Source organism: Oncorhynchus kisutch, linkage group LG28 (assembly GCF_002021735.2).
Source record: "Oncorhynchus kisutch isolate 150728-3 linkage group LG28, Okis_V2, whole genome shotgun sequence".
NCBI classification, from domain to species: Eukaryota; Metazoa; Chordata; class Actinopteri; order Salmoniformes; family Salmonidae; genus Oncorhynchus; species Oncorhynchus kisutch.
This window is the reverse complement of record NC_034201.2, coordinates 8,793,856-8,816,491: the sequence shown is the minus strand read 5'-3', so window position 1 is coordinate 8,816,491 and position 22,636 is coordinate 8,793,856. Positions and strand designations below refer to the sequence as shown.

The following is a 22,636-nucleotide window of genomic DNA, read 5'->3' as shown; positions in this document are numbered from 1 at the left end:
GTGTGTGTGTGTGTGTGTCTGTCTGTCTCGTTCTTTCTCTCCCTTTTTTTACATGCCCATTGAGACTATTACCAAAATGTTCCTGTGATGTAATATTTATAAGTCCTAGCCTCCGTTCTTCCATCCATCTTTTCCTCCTCCCTCTGCAGCTGCTGCTGCTACCGCTCTCAGCTTAATTGCTTGCATTGTCAAGTCCACTCTTTAAGTTCTGACATAACAGGAGGAAGGAGAAATAAAACGGTGCCACAGCGAATCTTTTCTTTTCCTCCCGTATGCATTCCTACTGCAGAGAGAAACAAGCAAACAGTGAGAGAAAGAAAGAGGGAGGAGAAGAGACAAATGCATTTATATAATCACTCAGGCAAACAGGCTGATGTATCTGAACGTCTCTATACAGTGTCCCATCGTGACTCTACTATGCCATAAAGGGTTAAAACCATGTTGAAACCAAGTTCCTCATACTTCGTTTCAATTGAATATAAGAACCAGAGCATTCAATCCTACTAACTGTAATTATATGCATATTAAATCCCTTAAACTGTTAATATGAATTATTGCATTTCAATGTTGCATAATAATGGTCAGCTCTGTAATTATTCATGAATATATCTGATGACGTTCTATTACAGGAAATTAGTCATAGTCTCCAGCAGTAACAGTATGCATGCAATATGCCCTAAGGACATTTTAGGAACGCTACGTATCCTATTTCCAGACAAATTGCATCAAAACTGCCCCGTCTCAAGTTGAAAGCAGGAACATGCAGTCACACTGTCTGGGCTGGATGGTCGTCAATAGATACCACAGCAACAAAGTCACAATGATGTTGAATCTAGCTTCAGATTTTTACACCAGATAATGTGATTTAACTAAATAGGTTTGGTATCAGTACTGGGAGTACTGACAGGTACTGTTTGGTGTAGCACAGAGAATTGTCGACCAACCTTATCTTAAGGTTGTGGAAACGAGGAGTCTCATAAAATGTCTGTTTCCAGTTTTCCAATCGGATTACTTTTGTTTTACAATAGGAAAAAAGTAGTTCAATGGGATTCTGATAGAGGTGACACAAATTCTATAGGATTGCAAGAATCCCATAGGGTCTAATGGGATTACGTTTGATTCCCAATGGGGAAAGAGGGAATCCACAAGGATTCTGATAGCAGTGGCACTGTGCGAATAAAAACATGGCACACATCTACCGCTGGCAATGTATCAGGTATTGAAGCGTTCACTCAACTGCAACAAAAATTCAATAAAATTGCTGTGTGAGCATGCTGCCACCTGTGGGGTTCACAACATACACTTTACTTGAAAGCTCAGCCCACCTGGTGAGCCAAACAGAGTCTTCGGTGTTCTGAGGTCCAACCCAATCAGAGGACTGCAAAATATGTCCAACCTCTCCATTAACCTCAAAAACACCCTCTTCAAGCTCTGACTGACCGCCATGGTGGTGAATCTATCATCCACATTCATCATCCACAAGGGACCTGTCCTGTTTCAATGCTCTCAAACTGCACCTTTCCTTTCTTCCTTCCTCTGTAGATATGTGAAAGCTAGTTTACAATGTGAAGTTTGTGCTTTATTATCAAGGAAAAAATACGGCATTGCTGTGGTTAGAAATAACAAGATATTATGGTGTGCATGTTTTCAGATTTTTGTTTTTAATTTTAATGTCATTTCCATCTGAAAATAGCAGATGCAAACTTTATTCAAGTACAAACGCGTGTGGGCCAGAGGTTTGTGCGACCTTGCGCTTTATTCATCTGCGTCTATGTGAAAGAAAACTAGGGACATGGATATGATTCACGACATTTTGCATGTCTTTTCGTGTGTGTGTGTGCGATAGTCACATCTGTTTTCAGGCACAGAACATGGGCTTTTTCAAAAGCACTCTTCACTCTCCCTCGAAGGCATGCTGAGAAGTCACCTCTCTCCTTTGAGTCCCCCTCTCCTCGTGACAGCAGAGCTGCTTTTGCTTTCCTTCAGCACCACTTCCCATCCTATTCTCTCTCTGTCCCCTACATCCCCGAAACGCTTACCAGCGAGCGTCAGCGCAGAGAGATGACGAGCAATTTGGGGAAATAAATCACGTTTCAGCGCAATTTATTCCTTCGAAAAATAGAGGATGATGAGAACATAGAAGAAAATAACATAGGCAGTAAAGAAGCAAAAGGAGGAATCACAAATTATTATAACCTAACGCACAAGTTCGTCAGCGGTCCAGCTGTCGGCATATTTAATTTATTTCGGGTTAATTGCACATTTACTGTAGACTAGCTATGTCGCAGCGGGAGGATATTGAAAAAGGCAGAGGGGGGTAGGCTGCTGAGAGAGAGGGAGATAGCCTTGGCAGCACATTATTATAATGATGCTGAGTGAGTGACTGATCCACGCATTCAAATTGCGCTGGCGACTTTAATTTGGAACTACAATTCAGCAAGGGCGATATTGTATTTTCGTCTGCTTCTGGAAGGCATCGGGAGGAACCTGCAATTTGCCCGAACAATGCTCCAAGTGGCGCCTTTTATCAGGCTCGGAAGAAAGAAAACGGAGCAAAGGACGACTGCTATAGAGGTAAGGTGAATGTTGATCGTTTCGCCAGGGGAGGATTGTCAGTAGTCTAGCTTGGTACTTCATTGTGGATTAGTTTGGGTGAGGCTTGCGTGCAGATCGTCTAACAAGTCAAAACTACAGTGTTGTCTAAAGTAGGCCTACTAAATGCACAAAACTTGTTTGGAAGGTAAACATCCACAAAACAAATTCATGTGGAAGGTAAAAAAAGGTTGTAAATGTGGTTAGCTTTTCGGTTTTGCATTCCCCCAAAATCAAGCGATTCTTTCATATGAATAGCGTACTGAAAGAACATAGCCTACCAGAGGACCAATTGATGGATGCACTTTATATAGCAAGTTAATGCACACTTGAATTGCTCATAGAACGTTATAATTAGGCGACATTTCGTGCATTTAGCCTATTCAGGTGCTAATGGCAGAGCTAACAGGTCGGGAGAGTGGTTACTTCCCGTGTAGGTTACCGGTGCGTGACAAATTCTGCTTGTGTGGCTGTGTTTGCGTGCGTGTGCCAGTGTGCGTGTCGCTATCAATGCAGAACATCAGCAGACAAGACAGTCAACCAGGGTGCTATAGCCTATGGATAACATGTATTTGGTTGTGGCACTAATTTTCAGTGATACTGCTGTGTATTCTCTTTTTCTGGCATTCTCCCCTCTATGACAGGTGTGATATCAGGCCCTTTGGGTTGGCTATACTGGCTATACGGGGGTGCCAGTAAAGGTTGAAAGGCTCAATGAAGTGGGTCCACATAGTACCTTTACAATATCCCACTTACACATGTTCTGGCCAGAAAACCCCCAAATATACCTATAACAATTACCTGACTAAAACCAACTAACTAAAATATCAATGTGTAAATTATGACAAATACCAATAAGCTCTTTAGCGACTAGGCCTATCCGATGGATTCCCTAGGCTCACTTGCGGTTTGAAGATTACCGTCTCTGTATTTCAACCTCACACAATATCTCATCTGCTCAGTCAGTCCCACCCCTTAATCAGACGTTTGTGCTATTTCCTCGACTTGGCACAACACATCGGGGAGATTGACTGACACGGACTCGACCGGTTTAGCTTTAGAAAACAGGGATACAGCCCAACGAGGAACTCATTCTTTGTGAGATTGCTTTTCCTTGACATTTTTACGTCGCATGTGGCGCGAGCTTAGGCGCTTCTTAGGTTTTCCATCACAACAGAGCAGCTCTAAATGCCTGTAGATGTATTAGAGTTGCAGTGTAATGATTTATCTATCCTTTTAGAGGCTGAGTTCCCCCCTGAGCCCCCTCTCTCTACTGGACCCATCAGCCTACCCTCTCCATTTCGCTCTTTCTAATTTGCTCTACCTCCTTTCCTCTCTCCTCTCTCTCTTTACCTCTGTCTTTTCCTCTGTCGATGGGCACATGCATCATTTATGGCTGTTGGAGGATGGTCTTAAAGTCAGAGAAAAACTCCCCAGGTATTGACAATGACTTAAGACAGAAGTATAGCGCCTCACCCATTGAGGGGCAGAACAGCAGGCACCATTATGAGTGATCAATCACACTCTTTTCTTCCTTCCTTACCTAAATGGAGTATACAAGGATCTGGTTGGAGGCACTCAGAAACGAATGAATCATTTGGGAATGGGTCTTGATTTCTTCATGCCTTGCTACCTTGCTTAACTCTCTGAATATGCACTGAGAAAAAATATAAACGCAACTGTGTTGGTCCCATGTATCATGAGCTGAGATAAATGATCCAAGACATACGCACAAAAAAGCTTATTTCTCTCAAACGTTCAACTTGTGCCACTCTAAAATGTGCAGTTTTGTTCGCACAACACAATGCCACAGATGTCTCAAGTTTTGAGGGAGCGTGCAATTAGCATGCTGACTGCAGGAATGTCATTCAGAGCGGTTGCCAGAGAATTGAATGTTCATTTCTCTACTATAAGCCAACATCGTTTGAGAGAATTTGTCAGTACGTCCAACCAGCCTCACAACTGCAGACCACGTGTAACCACGCCATCCCAGGACCTCCACATCTGTTTTTTTTTCACTTGCGGGATGATCTGAGACCAGCTGATGAAACTTTGGGTTTTGCACAACCAAAGAATTTTGTCACAAACTGTCAGAAACCGTCTCAGGAAAGCTCTCATCTGCGTGCTCATCGTCCTCACCAGGGTCTTGCTCTGACATTGCAATTAGGCGTCCTAACCGACTTCAGTGGGCAAATGCTCACCTTTGATGACTACTGGCAGGCTGGAGTCGTTTATCAATGGCCTATTTTGAATGCACAGAGATACTGTGACAAGTCGTGTCATTCATCCCCCCACCATCACCTCATGTTTCAGCATGATAATGCATGGCCCCATGTTGCAAGGATCTGTATATGATTCCTGGAATCTGAAAATGTCCCACTTCTTCCATGGCCTGCATACTCACCAGACATGTCACCCATTGAGCATGTTTGGGATGCTCTGGATCGACGTGTACGACAGCGTGTTCCAGTCCCCGCCAATATCCAGCAACTTTGCACAGCCATTGAAGAGGAGTGGGACAACATTCCAAAGGCTACAATCAACAGCCTGATCAACTCTATGTGTCGCGCTGCATGAGGAAAATGGTGGTCACACCAGATACTGACTGGTTCTCTGATCCACGCCCCTACCTTTTTTAAAAAGTTATCTGTGACCAACAGATGCATATCTTTATTCCCAGTCATGTGAAATCCATAGATTAGGGCCTAATAAATGTATTTCAATTGACTGATTTCCTTATGAACTATAATTTTGATATTGTTGCATGTTGTGTTTTATATATTTTGTTCAGTATAAATTCATCCCATTTAAAACTGGGTTATTATGGCAGAGTTTTCCTGGTGTCGTTTGAGGCAAAACCTTTTTTTAAGAATCCTGGGCTTTTCTATTTATACAGAGAACGAAGCCAAATTTATTCTTGGGCAGTTTATCCTTATTACTCAGTGAAGTCATTTGAATATGACATGGGCACATTAACGGAGAGAGGTTGAACACGTACTTCCTCTGCAAACACAGTGATGAAAATGTGTGCATAATGATAGTATATTGTTATTATCTTTACTGAGGGCCTCTGCAAACATGAACGCACAGTATAATCAGCATATGCATTTACCAGCCACCCTAATTACATTACTACTCAATGTTCAGTACTGTCGTCATTAGCATATGCATTTACCAGTACTATGATATGCTAATTACATTACTACTCAGTGTAGTGGTTAGAGCGATAGGCTAGTAACCGGAAGGTTGCTGGATCGAATCCCCGAGCTGACATGGTCAAAATCTGTCGTTCTGCCCCTGAGCAAGGCAGTTAACCCACTGTTCCCTGGGCGCTGAAGACATGGATGTCGATAAAGGCATCCCCCCGCGCCACTCTGATTCAGAGGGGTTGGGTTAAATGTGGAAGACACATTTTAGTTGAGGCATTCAGTTGTACAACTGACTAGGTATCCCCCTTTCCTTTTCAGTATGGTTAGCATTAGCAATAGGCAGTTGCAACTTTCTGTCAAACCATTCTTTGCCCATCCGAAGCATCCGGTTGGCGTTCCCACTCACTACCAAGTACTGTATGGTGATGAGATGAAGCACAGTGGTTGGCAGTGGGAGAAGATGGTGAGAGATGGATTTTGGCCGACATTCTGCACATTTTTTCATTGATGAAAGATTTGATCTCCATACAGTTTTCTCTTTCCAAAACTAGAATCTGTAACAAACAGGGTGGACTGCGTTTTGTAGACATTAGCCTTTGCCGAAGTTGTTTATAAGTGCATTGTTTAAGAGTGCAAGGGCAAATTTAGTTATTGCACACGCGCACTTCACAGAGTAGGTGTTCCCTAACTGAAATATACAAATAAATGCACCAATAGGATCTCACTAGTTTGTGCTTGGCTCTGCCCACTATGATTAATGTACTCCCATTGGAAAGGACAGGCTCTGGTGTATCTGCCTCTGAGCAGCCATGTTGCCTATGTCATCAGGAAGGGGGAAAAAATAAGAGGCAAAGAGAGAACGAGAGCCTTAGGGTTTGTGTCCTCACATTGACACCCCTCCCTCGATTCCTCTCTTCTCCTCCATCCTCCTCTCTCACTCAGTGACAGCTGGCAGCCAGTAGGGCACAGTGGACATGCCAGCACAAGTGCAGACATTTGCCAACTCACAGAGACATACACATAGAACATAACTAATTCACACACTCTCTCTCACACTCACTCTCCCTTTTTCTCACACACACATACCGTACACACTCAATGGAGCGTACATATACATATTACGCAAAGCCCAGAGTCAATACGCTGCACCATATTTAGAAACTGGATTATATTAACAGGATTCAGTGTACTCTAATTGTTGATAAAAATGCAGTCAGTGTATTAAGACCACACTAGCTGAGCTGAGCGTCCCCTTCCTCCTAAATCCCTGACAGAGTGTACATTGCTCTCCTGGTCTAGTCCTTTAGAGCATTGACCCCATTTAATTCAACAATTTACACAAGGAACACGTGCTCCTATCACTTTAGCATGCTACCGGCCATTCTGCACATCATGTAGTGTCTCGGGTCCTTGAAGTCCAACAGCACAGTTCTTTTTAGGTTATTCCACAGCCATCCTGGTTAATTGGTCCTGGAAAGTCCGGCTTTTGAAGAATGCACAATAACTTTTGATTAAGTGTCGGATTAAAAAAAGAACCTGCTGTTGGTTGTTTATTTTTAATTGGTGTGTCACACTTACAGTCACAATTCTTCAAACCTCTGCACTGGTTTCAAGAAGACTTTCAGGAAATAGTGTTGCCAATGAAAATGAGTGGGGTTTTGTTTTCGGTGGATGACAATTACCAAACCATCACTGCTGCTGCGGAGGTGAGAATATATTTCCATAATTAGCCTAAATGCATATCAGTGGTGCATGTTGGCCTGAAATGGTAATTCAGCACTTAAGGCATTTTGACTCTGAAACCCTCAAGTGTTTTGAGACTTGCATACAAAATGGGATACTATTTTAGATGCTCCCGGAATGAAAACAAAAAGTGAGAAGGCATTTCTTGATAAAACACAGCAACAAACAGAACCAGTCAAAAGTTTGGACACAACTACTCATTCAAGGGTTTTTCTTTATTTTTACTATTTTCTACATTGTAGAATAATAGTGAAGACATCAGAACTATGAAATAACACATATGGAATCATGTAGTAACCAAAAAAAAGTGTTAAACAAATCTAAATATATTTAGATTTGATATTCTTCAAAGTGGCCACCCTTTGCCTTGATGACCGCTTTGTACACTCTTGGCATTCTCTCAACCAGCTTCATCTGGAGTGCTTTTCCAACAGTCTTGAAGGAGTTCCCACATTAGCTGAGCACTTGTTGGCTGCTTTTCCTTCACTCCAACTCATCCAAAACCACCTCATTTGGGTTGAGGTCAGGTGATTGTGGAGGCCAGGTCATCTGATGCAGCACTCCATCACTCTCCTTCTTGGTCAAATAGCCCTTACACAGCATGGAGGTGTGTTTTGGGTCATTGTCCTATTGAAAAACAAATGATAGTCCCACTAAGCGCAAACCAGATGGGATGGCGTATCGCTGCTGAATGCTGTGGTAGTCATGCTGGTTATCTGCCTTGAATTCTAAATAAATCACGACAGTGTCACCAGCAAAGCACCTCCACATCATCACACCTCCTCCTCTATGCTTCACTGTGGGAACTACACATGCGGCGATCATCCGTTAACCTATTCTGCGTTTCACAAAGACACAGCGGTTGGAACCAAAAATCTGAAATTTTGGACTCATCAGACCAAAGGACAGATTTCCACCAGTCTAATGTCCAATGCTCATGTTTCTTCCCAAGAAAGTCTCTTGTTCTTATTGGTGTCCTTTTGTAGTGGTTTCTTTGCAACAATTCGACCATGAAGGCCTGATTCACACAATCCCCTCTGAACAGTTGATGTTGAGATATGTCTGTTACTTGAACTCTGTGAAGCATTTATTTGGGCTGCAATATGGCTGGTAACTCTAATGAACTTATCCTCTGCAGCAGAGGTAACTCTGGGTCTTCCTTTCCTGTGGCGGTCCTCATGAGAGCCAGTTTCATAGCGCTGGATGGTTTTTGCGACTGCAGTTCTTGAAATTTTCCGGATTAACTGACCTTCATGTCTTAAAGTAATGATGGTCTGGCATTTCTCTTTGATTAGTTGAACTGTTCTTGCAATAATATGGACTTGGTATTCTACCAAATAGGTCCTTGTCACAACACAACTGATTGGCTCAAACGCATTAAGAAGGAAAGAAATTCCACACATGAACTTTTAACAAGACACACCTGTTAATTGAAATTCATTCCAGGTGACTACCTCATGAAGCTGGTTGAGAGAATGCCAAGAGTGTGCAAAGCGGTCTTTAATGCAAAGGGTGGCTACTTTGAAGAATATCAAATGTATCAAATATATTTTATTTGTTTAACACTTTTTTGGTTACTGCATGAAGAAGCCAGATAGAAATATGTGTTGTTTGATAGTTTTGATGTCTTCACTATTATTCTACAGTGTAGAAAATAGTACAATTTAAGAAAAAACTTTGAATGAGTAGGTGTGTCCAAACTTTCGACTGGTACTGTAATACATTCAGAATCAGACCTTTACTAAAAAACCTTTACCTTTACTAAAAAACTCACACAAAAACCAAGAAGAAAAGCAATGTTTTATTAAAGATTAGAAATTACACTGAGCAAAAATATAAACACAACATCCAACAATTTCTAATATGTTACTGAGTTACAGCTTATATAAGGAAATCAGTCAATTTAAATACATTCATTAAGTCCTAATCTATGGATTTCACATGACTGCTGTCCCAATACTCTTCAATGGCTGTGAGAAGTTGCTGGATATTGGCTGGAACTGGAACACACTGTCGTACATATTGATCCAGAGCATCCCAAACATGATCAATGGGTGACATGTCTGGTGAGTATGCAGGCCATGGAAGAACGGGAACATTTTCAGCTTCCAGTAATTGTCTACAGATCCTTATGACATGGGGCCGTGCATTATCATGCTGAAACATGAGGTGATGGCGGCGAATGAATGGCGCGATGATGGGCCTCAGGATCTCTTCACGGTATCTTTGTGCATTCAAATTGCCATCGATTAAAATGCAATTGTGTTAGTTGTCTGTAGCTTATGCCTGCCCATACCCTTACCCCACCGCCAACATGGGGCACTCTGTTCACAAAATTGACATCAGCAAACTGCTAGCCCACATGACCCCATCTTTCCTCAGTACAGTTGAAACTGGGATTCATCCGTGAAAAGCACACTTCTCCAGCATTCCAGTGACCATAGAAGGTGAAAATTTGCCCACTGAAGTCGGTTACGACACCAGAGGACGATGAGCACGCAGATGAGCTTCCCTGAGATGATTTCTGACAGTTTGTGCAGACATTATTTGGTTGTGCAAACCCACATTTTCATCAGCTGTCCGCGTGGCTGGTCTCAGATGATCCAGCAGGTGAAGAAGCCAGATGTGGAGGTCCTGGGCTGGCGTGGTTACACACGGTTGTGTGGCCGGTTGGACGCACTGCCAAATTCAGTAAAATGACTTTGGAGGCGGCTTATGGTAGAGAAATTAACATTTCATTTTTTTGACAACAGCTCTGGTGGACATTCCTACAGTCAGCATGCCAATGTTGTTGTATGACAAAACTGCACATTTTAGAGTGGCCTTTTATTGTCCCCAGCACAATCTGCACCTGTGTAATGATCATGCTGTTTAATCAGCTTCTTGATATGTCACACCTGTCAGGTGGATGGATTATCTTGGCAAAGGAGAAATGCTCACTAACAGGGATGTAAACAAATTTGTGCTCAAACATTTTAAGAAATAATATTTCTTGTATAGAAAATGTCTGGGATCTTTTATTTCAGATCATAAAATATGGTTAGGTTTCTTTGATCAAACCTGCAAACAACTCTGTAAAGGTATTGTCAAGGAAAGGTCTCCACAGACTCCTTGTGGTTCTGATAATGATATTTCAACACTTCATGGCAATGTTTTCATATCAAAATTCTGACAGACTGTTGATTTCAAATTCCCAAAGATAGGTTCGAGCCCTCTTCCGCAAATGGGACATGACATTTGGGTTGGTTTGATGTTTGTGAGGGGGCTGGAGGTTTAAAAAGAAACGTTGATCTGATCACTCTGGGCTTTCTGGAGGGCTGGGTTTACAGACCTCTCCACCAGATTATGAAAGTACAGATGCCAGCCATTGCAAACACATGAGATTATGGAAATACAGAGCGGCCGCAGACAAGATTATAGTACAAGATTAGGACCATGCATGGTCTCACACACACACACACTTTCTCTCACACATATAAACACCCCTACACATTTTTACAGTTGTGCCCGGAAACACATCTACGTGAGTTTCCACGTATAATAACGCACACGTAACACACATGCATTCAATGGCTATGTGTAATCCGGGATTATTACGGGCAGTGCTTGTCCAACACTTCATATTAAAGCCACACACAATGCAGTAGCAGATTAGAGGGAGGTAGAAATAGAAAGAAAATGAAGTAGACAGACAGGATCAAGCTGAAGATGAAAACACAGGGACGAGAGCGTGGATACAATAATGAATAGAGGGGGAGGAAGACTTGTTGTGTGTGTGTGTGTGTGTGTGTGAGAGAGAGAGAGAGTGAGAGTGTGAGAGAGAGAGAGAGAAGGATCTGTCAGGGCTCTGTGGAAGTGTGTGACAGTTTGCATGCCTTCCCGCCATCCTATCAGGTGGATTTCTTTGTGACCACTATTTTAATCATCAACATGAATTAATGACAGGCGAGCTGGCAGGTTTGCTCTAATTTGGCTTGGTTGGTTTTCTGATGCTGTGAGTTGCATCATGGATTTCTCCCGTGAGGCTTCCAGTTCCTCTACTCCTTGAGGGAACTACAGGTCTTTGGGTTGAACATATAGATCAAATGCTGTGTGATTACAGCTCTGGCAGGTCTTAAAGGATGTGTTCAGAACACTCATTTACTAAAAGTATTTTTTGTTTTCTTTCTAAGGAAATGGTGGATCAATCATTTATTCCCCTGTGCCTGGTTATAAAGTGTCTGGGAAAGAAGCATGTATTAATCCAATCACAAAGTACATTTTTCGAAAATAAATCAGGTGAGGCAAATGTAGCACAATGGTTTCTTGGATTCCAACAGTTCAGAGCCGCCGGGAAAATGTGTGGTGAGACAGAATTTGCCCCGGTACCTTTTCAGTCTGGTGTGGTGCACCACTTTCAAAGCAGCAGCTCCAAACTCGTTTGCAAGACATGTTCATTAGTTCATGTCATAGAAAAACATAGAAAACAAAAAAGACGTTTTGCAACGAAAAAGAAAGCAGGCGTTTCTTATTGGGCAAGTTGACATAGTATCTCCCCCAAACTAGCTGTTATTGGCAGAGAGGTTTCCCACTGGGCACAGATGTCAGTTCAAGGTAGTTTTGATTTACATTTGGTTGAGTTGTCAACTAACGTGAATTCAAGGTGAAATCAACAAAGCATTTCACCATGTCTTTGGATTTAAGTTAAAAGTTGGGCGAAAAAAATGAGGAAATTCCCTTTACATTGAGGACTTTTTTTCAAATGCTTTCAGTTTTCCACATTGATTCACACGTCACATGACATGGAAACAACATGGATTAAACCAGTTTTTGTCCAGTGGGTTGTAACTCTCTTTCTTATTGGTCTATTAACTAATTTGTGGTGGCACCAGGCTGGCCAAAACCCCATCCCACCAAAACAGGCTGAAATTTCAGGCAGTCTTTTCAAACAGCTCCAACACTAAAAGGGCATTATCATACTTTTCATAATTTCACACTATTGTTCCAACCTCATAGTATGTAAATACTGTATATATAAAACACAGAAATTCACGTTTTTGAGTGCACTGTGCCTTTAAAGACATTCTTTGCATATTGCTCAGCTCTGCTATAGTAGTTCACAAAACTACAGAGTATAGGTTCTCTATTGAAGTTGTCTTTGGCTTTTATATATATATATATATCAGATTCAGAATGAATATTAACAAGGTTTGTGGTAGTTTGAAAGGCCTTGATCCACGTTAGGCCAGGAGTGTTTCCAATTCACCCGACAAGAAAAACCTCAGCCCTATAGTCACAGCACAGATGAAAAGGGAAGCCATCTATACTAATAATATTTTGTCATAGCCTACGAATAGGACCCAGAGTTTTACCTTACCAGGTCACGAGATCAGGAAAAACTCCAGGCCGCAGAAAAGACACTTCCGAATTTTGGCACAACACTTTTGAACCTGTGGTGCCACCTCTGTACCGGTTACCCTATATAGCTGGTTATTTCTCTACCATTTTCCAGAGAGACCCATTCTGAGCCACAGTTTGAGGAATTGACAGGAGACTGAGTGTAGACTAAAGAGATATTCAGAGGTAACTGAGCCCACAGCCAGTCCCAGCTGTTTTATAGCGCCCCTGAGACGTCTATGTGTGGATTACCTCAAATGATTGCCCTTCACCTGACCTCTAAAGAATTTAAACCCATACTTGTGTTTTACTAGCCATATGGGGACATTTTCTCTATCAACCGACCAATCAATCAATCCTTCAATTCAACCCCTCGATCAATCATGTCTTAGTGGATGATGTGTGTTAAGCGGCAGACAAGCCGTCACGAGGATCTTAACGTAATGAGATAAGGCAGAGGACCGCACCTAATTGGATTACATTAGCAGACCGCATTCACAACAACAGAGGAAGGCTTGAATTAAATACGTCCCATTTAAACACACATACAGTTTGTTGTAAAGATGAGACTGGATCAGGTGCAGGTGGATGGCCTTCCAGAAAGCTGCACTGGGAGGTGTGTGTGTGTGGTGTGTGTGTGTGTGTGTGGTGTGTGTGTGTGTGGTGTGTGTGTGTGTGTGGCGAGTACAAACAGGCCCATGTGCACACAGACCTGTCTCTCCAGCAGCTTGGACAGGTTCATCCCTCCCTCCCTAGTTGCCTCCTGCCACTGAGAAGTCTTCTCTGTGCTTCCGGCTCTGTCATCTCATTTGTGAAATGAACTACAATCATCAGTTGTGCCGGGGTTCAAATAGAGTCTCCTGGCTGTTTTTGTCTTCTTCTTCTCTCTGTCCTTGTATAGCCAGAGTGCAATTTTAACAAGGCTTCGGAATGAAACGTCTAACCACTAATCGTTTCTACCTCAGTCTGTTGCGTTTCTACGGTAGTCTGGCTGCTGCCTTTCCTGTTGCGTTCAGAGGCCGTGAAGAGAGTTCACACTCAAACACAAAGGTTCCAGTGTGTAGTCGGGTTCAGGTGACGAATTGGCAAAAACCAACGTGGATCAAAAGAACATCTATGAGAGTGTATTGTACTGTCACTGTGCGTCTCATCTAGCTGGGAAGGGGAGGCGGCGGTGTCTGAGTAACAGGCGTCTTTTTTCTACTGAAATAATACAGAAGCATTGAGAGAGTGGCGCCTTGAAACCTTGATGTGCAATTTTGCAAAGTGTCTGACAACTAGAAGGCTTCAGTGGAGGACACTCATAGGGAACCATACGGGTGTGGATTTGTCCCTGCGTACACGCCGTCTGGAAAGAAAGGAGGGGCGAGGAGGGAATTTTCGAGAAACACTGGCTTGGCAAACACAGGAAGTTGTCTCAACGCGGAAGGGAAGTTATTGCTCTTTGTGGCGGTGTTATTAAGGGAGTGGGTTTATGACGAGCAGCTTTTGAAGGGCTAACGGGAGACAATGGAAGCTGCACTCACTTTCAATTGTAAAAAAAGGCAATATAGCTAATGGAATATTGCCTTGTGGTCCGTTTGGGAAAGGACCCACAAGATGAAAGTTGACACAGAGAGAGTGTGCGTGCATCTGTGTGGGTGCTGAGGTAGAGCGGGGGATTGGCGGAGTGGACCGCAGGAAGAAAAGCAATTGAGAGAGAAATAGGAAAAGCCAAGGGAACAAGAGAAGAGACCGAGGGAGAGTGACAAATTCTAAATCAAGTGGGAATGTGGAGACTGCGATGTAGAAGAAACGGCATTAGAGATGTTCAGTCAAAGAGAGAGAGGATCAAGACCTCGAGAATTAAATGGGAACTCTGCCAATGTCCCCCTCTTCCCTCTTTACTGCCGTCTCCTTCCATTTGTCTCTCTCTGCTGTCTCTTTCGATCCCTCATTCTCTTTCTCCATTAGCGCGTGTATGTAGAGTATGGTGGCTCAAGTGGCCCAAAGCCTATGGGATGTGTCAACATGCGAACCCATTAAATCATTAGAGCCTATTTATTATTAACTCAGAAGCACACATAACTGGGTCTGCAACCTTTTAATATTCATGCAGTCTGACTGAACAGAAGTGATACTAACAGGGGGAACTGGGATGAGAGAAACACACACACACACACACACTTGCAGAGCATCCTCCATCGACTCAGCATTCGGAGGTTGGTGGGGTTGATGTGGCTGGTTAGCTCAGACTGGGTGGTTGTTTGTGCCTTTGTTGTCAGAGCTAGCTGCCTGCAGGCTTTCAGAGGTTGGAGGCTAGCACAGTTCATTGGGCTGAGTGGTTAGGACAGGGTGACCCATCATTCAAACTGCGGAGACTTTTTAAATGGAAGTCACAGACCGAGTGCTGCTCACTCAGCTCTCCTCCCGCTCTACCTTGCTGCACCATCAATCAAAGCTGCCATGTCATTTTTCACACCCTCCCAAATGTGGAATTGACCAAAAACAGAGTCTATATTGATCAAACAACCTGGGAACAGAGGTGGCGACAATGGTTTAGTGGATGACACCCTGTTGCCCTCCTGAGGGGTTTAAAGGTGTCATTTAAAGGTGTCATCCAAATATGAGTCACAGATGAGATTAGCCTGTGTTCTCTGATCGCCCTCTGTCCCTCTCCCCCTCACCACTTTCTCTGTGCATCTACCTTGTCCCCCCTTCCTCCACTTGTGTGTGACTGTGGGACTTCTGCATTAGATAATGGAGGTAGAGAGGAAGCATATAGGCAGAGAGAGAGAGAGGGGGAGCAGAGAGAGAGGGGGAGCAGAGAGGAGGGAGAGAGAGGGGGAGCAGAGAGGAGGGGGGGAGCAGAGAGAGAGGGGGAGTAGAGAGGAGGAAGAGAGAGGGGGAGCAGAGAGGAGGGAGAGGGGGAGCAGATAGAGAGGTGGAGCAGAGAGGAGGTAGAGAGAGGTGGAGCAGAGAGGAGGTAGAGAGAGGGGAGCAGAGAGGAGGGAGAGAGAGAGAGGGGGAGCAGAGAGGAGGTAGAGAGGAGGGGGGGAGAGAGAGAGGGGGAGAGAGGGGCAGAGAGGAGGGGGAGCAGAGAGGAGGTAGAGAGGAGGGGGAGAGAGAGAGAGGGGGGCAGAGAGGAGGGAGAGAGAGAGAGCAGTGAGGTGTCCAGCACTTAAATTGCCTGTTTATTTCCAGTCAATGCATCAATTACACTGATACAGAGAGCAGGAGAGAGAAAGGGCAGAGAGAGTGTGTGAGTGAGTGTGTCATGGACATGTTTGTATCTGAGTGTGTTATCCAGAAAGAACACAAGGAGGATAGAGAAGAGAGATGTGGTCTATATTTGTTTTGTTACAGGGGAGACAGGGAGAGGATATTATACCATGTGCAAGAGGGGGTATAGAGGGATGATGTGGTTAGGTGGTCAGTGCACTGACGCACACAGTGTATGTGTGTGTGTGTGTGTGTGCTGAAGGGGTGCCAGTATGTGGATCGGCAGCAGAACCTTTCCTCTCGGGGGAGAAAGGGGCGTGTCTGTGCCTGGGACAGGCTCCAGTGATTAGTGGAGCTCAGCAGACAGAATTGATCAAACTCAGCTGAGGGCACAAGCCGTTTCTGCCTGCAACTCTGCAATCTGTCTCCCACTTACACATCATAAGAGAGGGACAAATGGGGACTGTTCCATATGCCTTCTTACAGCCTCACATGTTAGACTGGTGATGTCCTTTTCTCCCAGGTACTTTAGCTACATATCTGGTTATGTCAGACCGTGTGGACGATAGTTGTTGTTACTATAGTGTTGTTACAGTGGCACTACACAGGTAGAAAAACAACTGTTTGTAAAGGGAATGGCGATTCTTTTTAGTCACATTCTGTGACAGGGAGAGCTGAACCCGTCATCTAGGGATTGTTAACGGATACTCTTGAATTACGTTGCTGAGTGCAGGACCGCGTTTGGGAAACACTGAACTAGTGAACAGCCAATCCTGTAAAATGGAGGGAAAATATCTAATTTGATGAGAATAAGAGTAGCTGCTGCTTCTGCAAAAGCGAATGGATCCAAATGAGCAAATAAAAACAAGTAGACGTGGCAACTTGAGCACATGCTTGGAGCAAAGCTTTCCCACACGGATCCTTATAATAGGGAGGTGGTCTCTTCAACCACTAATCTGACTGGTACGCTCACCTCTGTGTGCACCGTATATTAGCGTGTGGCACATGGACAGTTGTGTGTGTGTGTGTGTGTTTAGTGACCTGTCCTCGTCCCCCAGGGATGGCTCACACAGCCCTTTTTATGACCAGTGAAATAATGAATCATCTGATCATGAATCTGAGAATGTTATTAATTAGAGCTCCGGCACAAGGATGAACATTTCAACATCTCTCCCTCCATCACCCCCTCTGATTCTCTCCCCCTGCCTCCATCACCCCCTCTGATTCTCTCCCCCTGCCTCCATCACCCCCTCTGATTCTCTCCCCCTGCCTCCATCACCCCCTCTGATTCTCTCCCCCTGCCTCCATCACCCCCTCTGATTCTCTCCCCCTGCCTCCATCACCCCCTCTGATTCTCTCCCCCTGCCTCCATCACCCCCTCTGATTCTCTCCCCCTCCCTCCATCACCCCCTCTGATTCTCTACCCTCCTATCTATGTCACCTTTCTCATTTCCTACCTTCCTCTCTCGTATCCTTTAAAACATGGCCCGCCTGTCCTTCTTGCTCCTACACACCCACATCCTTCTCCCCCCCCCCCCCGACATTAGTCTCACTTGCTACTCTATTTGGCTCAGTCCGCACCAATATTTGTATTTCCGACGAAGACCTGACGCTATCTCGTCACTTAATATTTCCCCCCGCCTTTTCATTATTTTTCCCACATTTCCCCTGCAACCACTTTCTTCTTCACCCTCTCTCCTCCGCCTGAATAAGGCGCGTCCAATCTCATCTAGTTAAGCATTTAGAGAGACGGCTGATCGCAGAATGGAGAACTGTCTGAAGGGCTCAAAATGGCACCGGCACAAAAGGGTAGATGAAACAGAAAGGCCAGACTGCAGACAGAGAAGAGGGATGGAGGGAGAGATTTATGGAGAGAAATCCGCAAATGAGGAGAAAGGGAGTCACAGAGAACGATTTTGAATGAGATTAGAGGGAGGCAGAGCTGGGGAGACAGAGAGAATGAGAGAGACCGAGAGAATGAGAGAGAATGGGAGACCGAGAGAATGAGAGATACCGAGAGAATGAGAGAATGAGAGAGACAGAGAGAATGAGAGACACAGAATGAGAGAGACAGAGAGAATGAGAGAGACCGAGAGGATGAGAGAGACCGAGAGGATGAGAGAGACCGAGAGGATGAGAGAGACAGAGAGGATGAGAGAGACAGAGAGGATGAGAGAGACAGAGAGGATGAGAGAGACAGAGAGGATGATAGAGAGAGAGGATGAGAGAGACAGAGAGACAGAGAGGATGAGAGAGACAGAGAGGATGAGAGAGAGAGAGGATGAGAGAGACAGAGAGGATGAGAGAGACAGAGAGGATGAGAGAGACAGAGAGAGACAGAGAGGATGAGAGAGACAGAGAGGATGAGAGAGACAGAGAGGATGAGAGAGACAGAGAGGATGAGAGAGAGAGAGAGGATAAGAGAGACAGAGAGGATGAGAGAGACAGAGAGACAGAGAGGATGAGAGAGGGTAAATTGAGCATCACATGCTGCATATGGGTCTCTTAATTAACTGTGCTAAAAGCTTTCTTATTAGGACTGATGCTCTACAGTGGAGGGAGGAAGAGAAAACACTCTCTTTCAGCTGCCCGCCGAGCCCAGCCTCAGAGACACAGAGACAGGGAATAAGGAGGAGTTTACTGTAAATGTTGTCCTAGGTGTGAAAGAAGAAAAGTTTGGGGCCATCTGATAATGTGAGTTAATCTCACATACTTTCTCTCTTCGCTCTGTATTTATAATTGCTGTTATTCTCCCACTCCGCTGCTCTCTCTCTCTCCCCTCTCTCTCCCCTCTCTCTCCACTGCCAGTGAATAGATGTTATGTGCAGCACCATGTTAAAAGTCCAGTCACATCGCACCGTGTCTGTGCGAGAGAGTATGTGTGTGTCCAATCATTTCAGGTTACTGCGTCTCCGCTGTCTCCAATGACTGATTCACATGAAATCAGAGTGACTAACAAACGGACACACACTGTATTGTATTCTCCGTTTATGTACTCGAACACCTCTTTGCCAAAACAGTATAGGATTTTCCTTTCTCTAATGCCTTTGGGAACAATAAAAGGCAAAATGGAGAGAGAGGAAGAGGAAGGCAGGCAGAAGGGAAAAGGGCTGTGATGCTTCAATGCAATTTTAATAATAGAATAAGCTAATAAACACAGAGCAATACAACCGGCGCATCTTTACATTCTACTGCTGACTGGGGACTGTTGGCAGTCTCTTGGTGGCTGTTCTGCATCCAGTACCCACACATCATACCCATAATTCATATACTGACAGATGGCCTAATTCAGCCCATCACAACATTATCACATTCATGTATTCACAATTACACGAAGCTCCAGAAGACCCACGTGAGAAGAAAGGATGCAAGCGTGTACACAGCATCTGATCACACACACACACACACACACACACACACACACACACACACACACACACACACACACACACACACACACACACACACACACGCTCAACAAATACAAAAGCAATAATTCTCTAAATCACATTCACAACACACACACACACGTTAGCGAGGGATTGGGCATGCTTGTGTTTTGCCTTAGGATTGACCAGTGTCCCTTCCCTGTCACTCGTTGACTTGAGCCTAATTGAACCGTTGCTCAGGCTGACAGTAATTCCTGCTTCCAACCGATCCTCCAATGAGTTCATGACCCCTCCCCTCCTCTCTTCCCTGTCATCTCCCTCACCCTCTCCCTTCCCACCTCCATTTCCCTCATCCCTCACTAAATGATAAATTGAGAGGCAGAGATGAGGGGATGGTGTGTACAGAATAGTTGAAGAGCTAGAGGGAGGAACACACTGAGCCGTACACACACACACACACACTCTCACACAGCTATAAACCTACATAAATGTAGTATTATTCACACAGAGATTTCACACACCCATATGTGAATGTTATTCACACTTCAGCAAGGTCTCTCTCATACTTCCCACTGCTTAGGAAGGGTGTTATCACAGCTGTTTTTCATCACACATCACGACAGTTCCAATGTGCGACGCGGGGTCTACGTTTTTGCATCCATTTGAATGTTAATCCTCCAACGGGCTCATCGTTCCTCACCCAGCACGACCCCATTCCCCATAGGTGCGTAGGCTAAATGCTGTTGAGCTTATAAAAGAGGTGTATGAAGGGCGATACTAAAATCCCTGAAGCATAAAAGGACAATACCTATCTGATGAGATTCGGATTGTTGCTATATCCCGGCTTCTTCTGCTCTCACATCAATGGCTTCCCCCAGAGCTCCGTATGTGGTATTATTACAGGGTGTTATAACGGACACCTGGAGAGTTTACACTGTAAATCAGGGTTGGGGTCAATTCCAATTCAAAACACTCGACTCTGGAAGTGAACGTAAAACTTAAATAGTTTTAAACGAATAGCTTCTCCTTTTCAGTTTATTGAGACACCACTGACAATACATTTCTTTTTTTCTTCTTCAATTATTCAATTGGAGTTTTAGTTTACTTGACTGACATTTCAAATTGACCCCAACCCTGCTTTAAATACAACCGATAGATACTGTGCATATTGATTAATGAATGGGATGGATAGATGGTCAAATGATTCCATGGTACTTATTCAGATTGATGCGGTATCTTGTTCTGCTTTTCGTCATTGGTTAATCATAGCAACACATCAAGTTGTCACGGTAAACATTATAACCGTATTATTTAACACGACTGTGCGTCATTGCTACTGTATCTGTAGCATATGGTTGTGCCACGCCCTCACGCATGGCTTTTTCTGTTTTCTTCACAGAGAGTCACTGTGAGAGGCTGAGGCTACAGTGGAGCATCAAACGACAGGTGTGACTGAAGAGGCATTTCAACCCCTCTGATCAACACAGAGAGGAATCTGTCTCTACTGGCGTCAGGACAGGTCGACCTAAAAAAAGATTTTCAAAAAGTTTCAAGAACGCTACCCTCAAAGAAGCAAGGCTGACGATATCAAGTCTTTGAATGGGACTGAGTATCATGTCTTGTGATTGGCCTCAGTTCATTTGTTTTCAAATACCAAAGCCTAATAATGGTTGACATGGTTTAATGCTCGCAACGTTGTTAGTTCAAGAGCACTTTTCTGTCTCCTAGAAGCCTAATATATTTGGTGGGATTCAGTTTTGGTAAAGGAACTGAGGCATAGAATAGAATAGAATAGAATAGGGCAACAGGATCTTAGGCTAAACCTACTTTTAATCTTTTTAGATCCGTCAAAATATTCAGTCTCCTTAGTATATTCCATCCCATTCTGCACAGCTCTGAGAGGGAAACGGATAAGATGATGTGGACTCCGCTCCGATTGGGATATGGCTTTGAAATCAGACATTCCGGGAATCGAAGCGAGGGCTCTACTGAGATAGAGCGCACCCGGTTACTCCCACAGCCAGCAGCATTTTCTCTGAAGGATTTTTTTCTTGGGAAAATCCAAGCCCACACCAAGGCCTAAGGCAAGTGTACAGTAGGGCCGCCTGGGAGTAGTCTGAATCCTGGCGGTGGACTGGATCTATTTATCCACTGCACCAGGACCCACAGGCTCCAGGGGAGACAGACTCACAGCTCCAGCTTGGACAAGACGAGGTGAGAGAGCTGTGTTCGCATCATCTCCACTAACAATTAGCCATGGATTTAATTAGCACTTTCTCGCTACCACAAATCTGTATAATTTACAACACAAAGGGGCCTTTTTTTATTCAAAGTAGCACATTTAGATAGCACATCAGCCTGTAATAGACTAACAGATTGATGAATTGTGTTGTGGTTTCCTGATCGGTGCAATAGTAATTAGTGTACGGGACTGGAAGAGATGCTGAATGTTATTATCCAGTGTTTGTTTATTGGGAGGGTTTGTCAGAGAGAGGGTTTCCGTGCTTTTTCTCTTTTAGGTATTCATCATCTGAAGGAGAAAGGGACAGTAGTAAGACTGGATTAAAGAAGCACCGCCGTAGACCAGAGAGAGAGAGAGAGAGAGAGAGAGAGAGAGAACGAGAGGGAGAGAAAGAGAGAGAGAGAGAGAGAGAGAGAGAGACAGAACGAGAGGGAGAGAAAGAGAGAGAGAGAGGTATGGGAAGAGAGGAGCGAGTAGTGCACTGGTCACACACCAAAGGATGCATAGAAATTTGCAGAGAGAGGGAGAGGAAGAGGGACGGATGAAATGGGAGAATCAAAGGGAGACGAGGAGTAGGCGATAAAAAGAGCCACTTACTCATCAAACAGAGAGAATGAAGGATTAAGACATGTTTTGATATAAATACATAGAGGTGCAGGGAGAGGAAGAAGGAACTTTGTGAATAGCAAGAGTAGGGGAGAGAGGGAAGAGGTTGTGAAACAGGGCAGCATGGTGAAACAGAGGGAGAGAGAGAGAGAGAGAGAGAGAGAGAGAGAGAGAACCAGGGAGAAGTTGTGACTCAATCAGCCACCTCATTGCTCACGCAGGGCACGTGCAGGAGAGGAGTGTGACAAGGAAGGCAGAGGGAGGAAAGGAAAGAGAGAGAGAGAGACGGTGTCTTCAATTAGACATGTTACACAAAACCTCTCTCTTTATATTGCACA

General features: G+C 44.2%; 1 protein-coding gene across 1 annotated transcript in view; it reads left to right on the top strand.

The window, feature by feature from the left end:
• The first annotated feature begins 1,774 nt into the window (after positions 1–1,774).
• LOC109872459 (leucine-rich repeat transmembrane protein FLRT1-like) overlaps positions 1,775–22,636 on the top strand; it is a 37,159-nt gene continuing 16,297 nt past the window's right edge. Inside the window, exons 1-2 of the mRNA XM_031807524.1 lie at positions 1,775–2,574; positions 20,850–21,664. The gene's annotated coding sequence lies outside the window, so the exon portion shown is untranslated. The remainder of the gene's footprint in view (positions 2,575–20,849; positions 21,665–22,636) is intronic.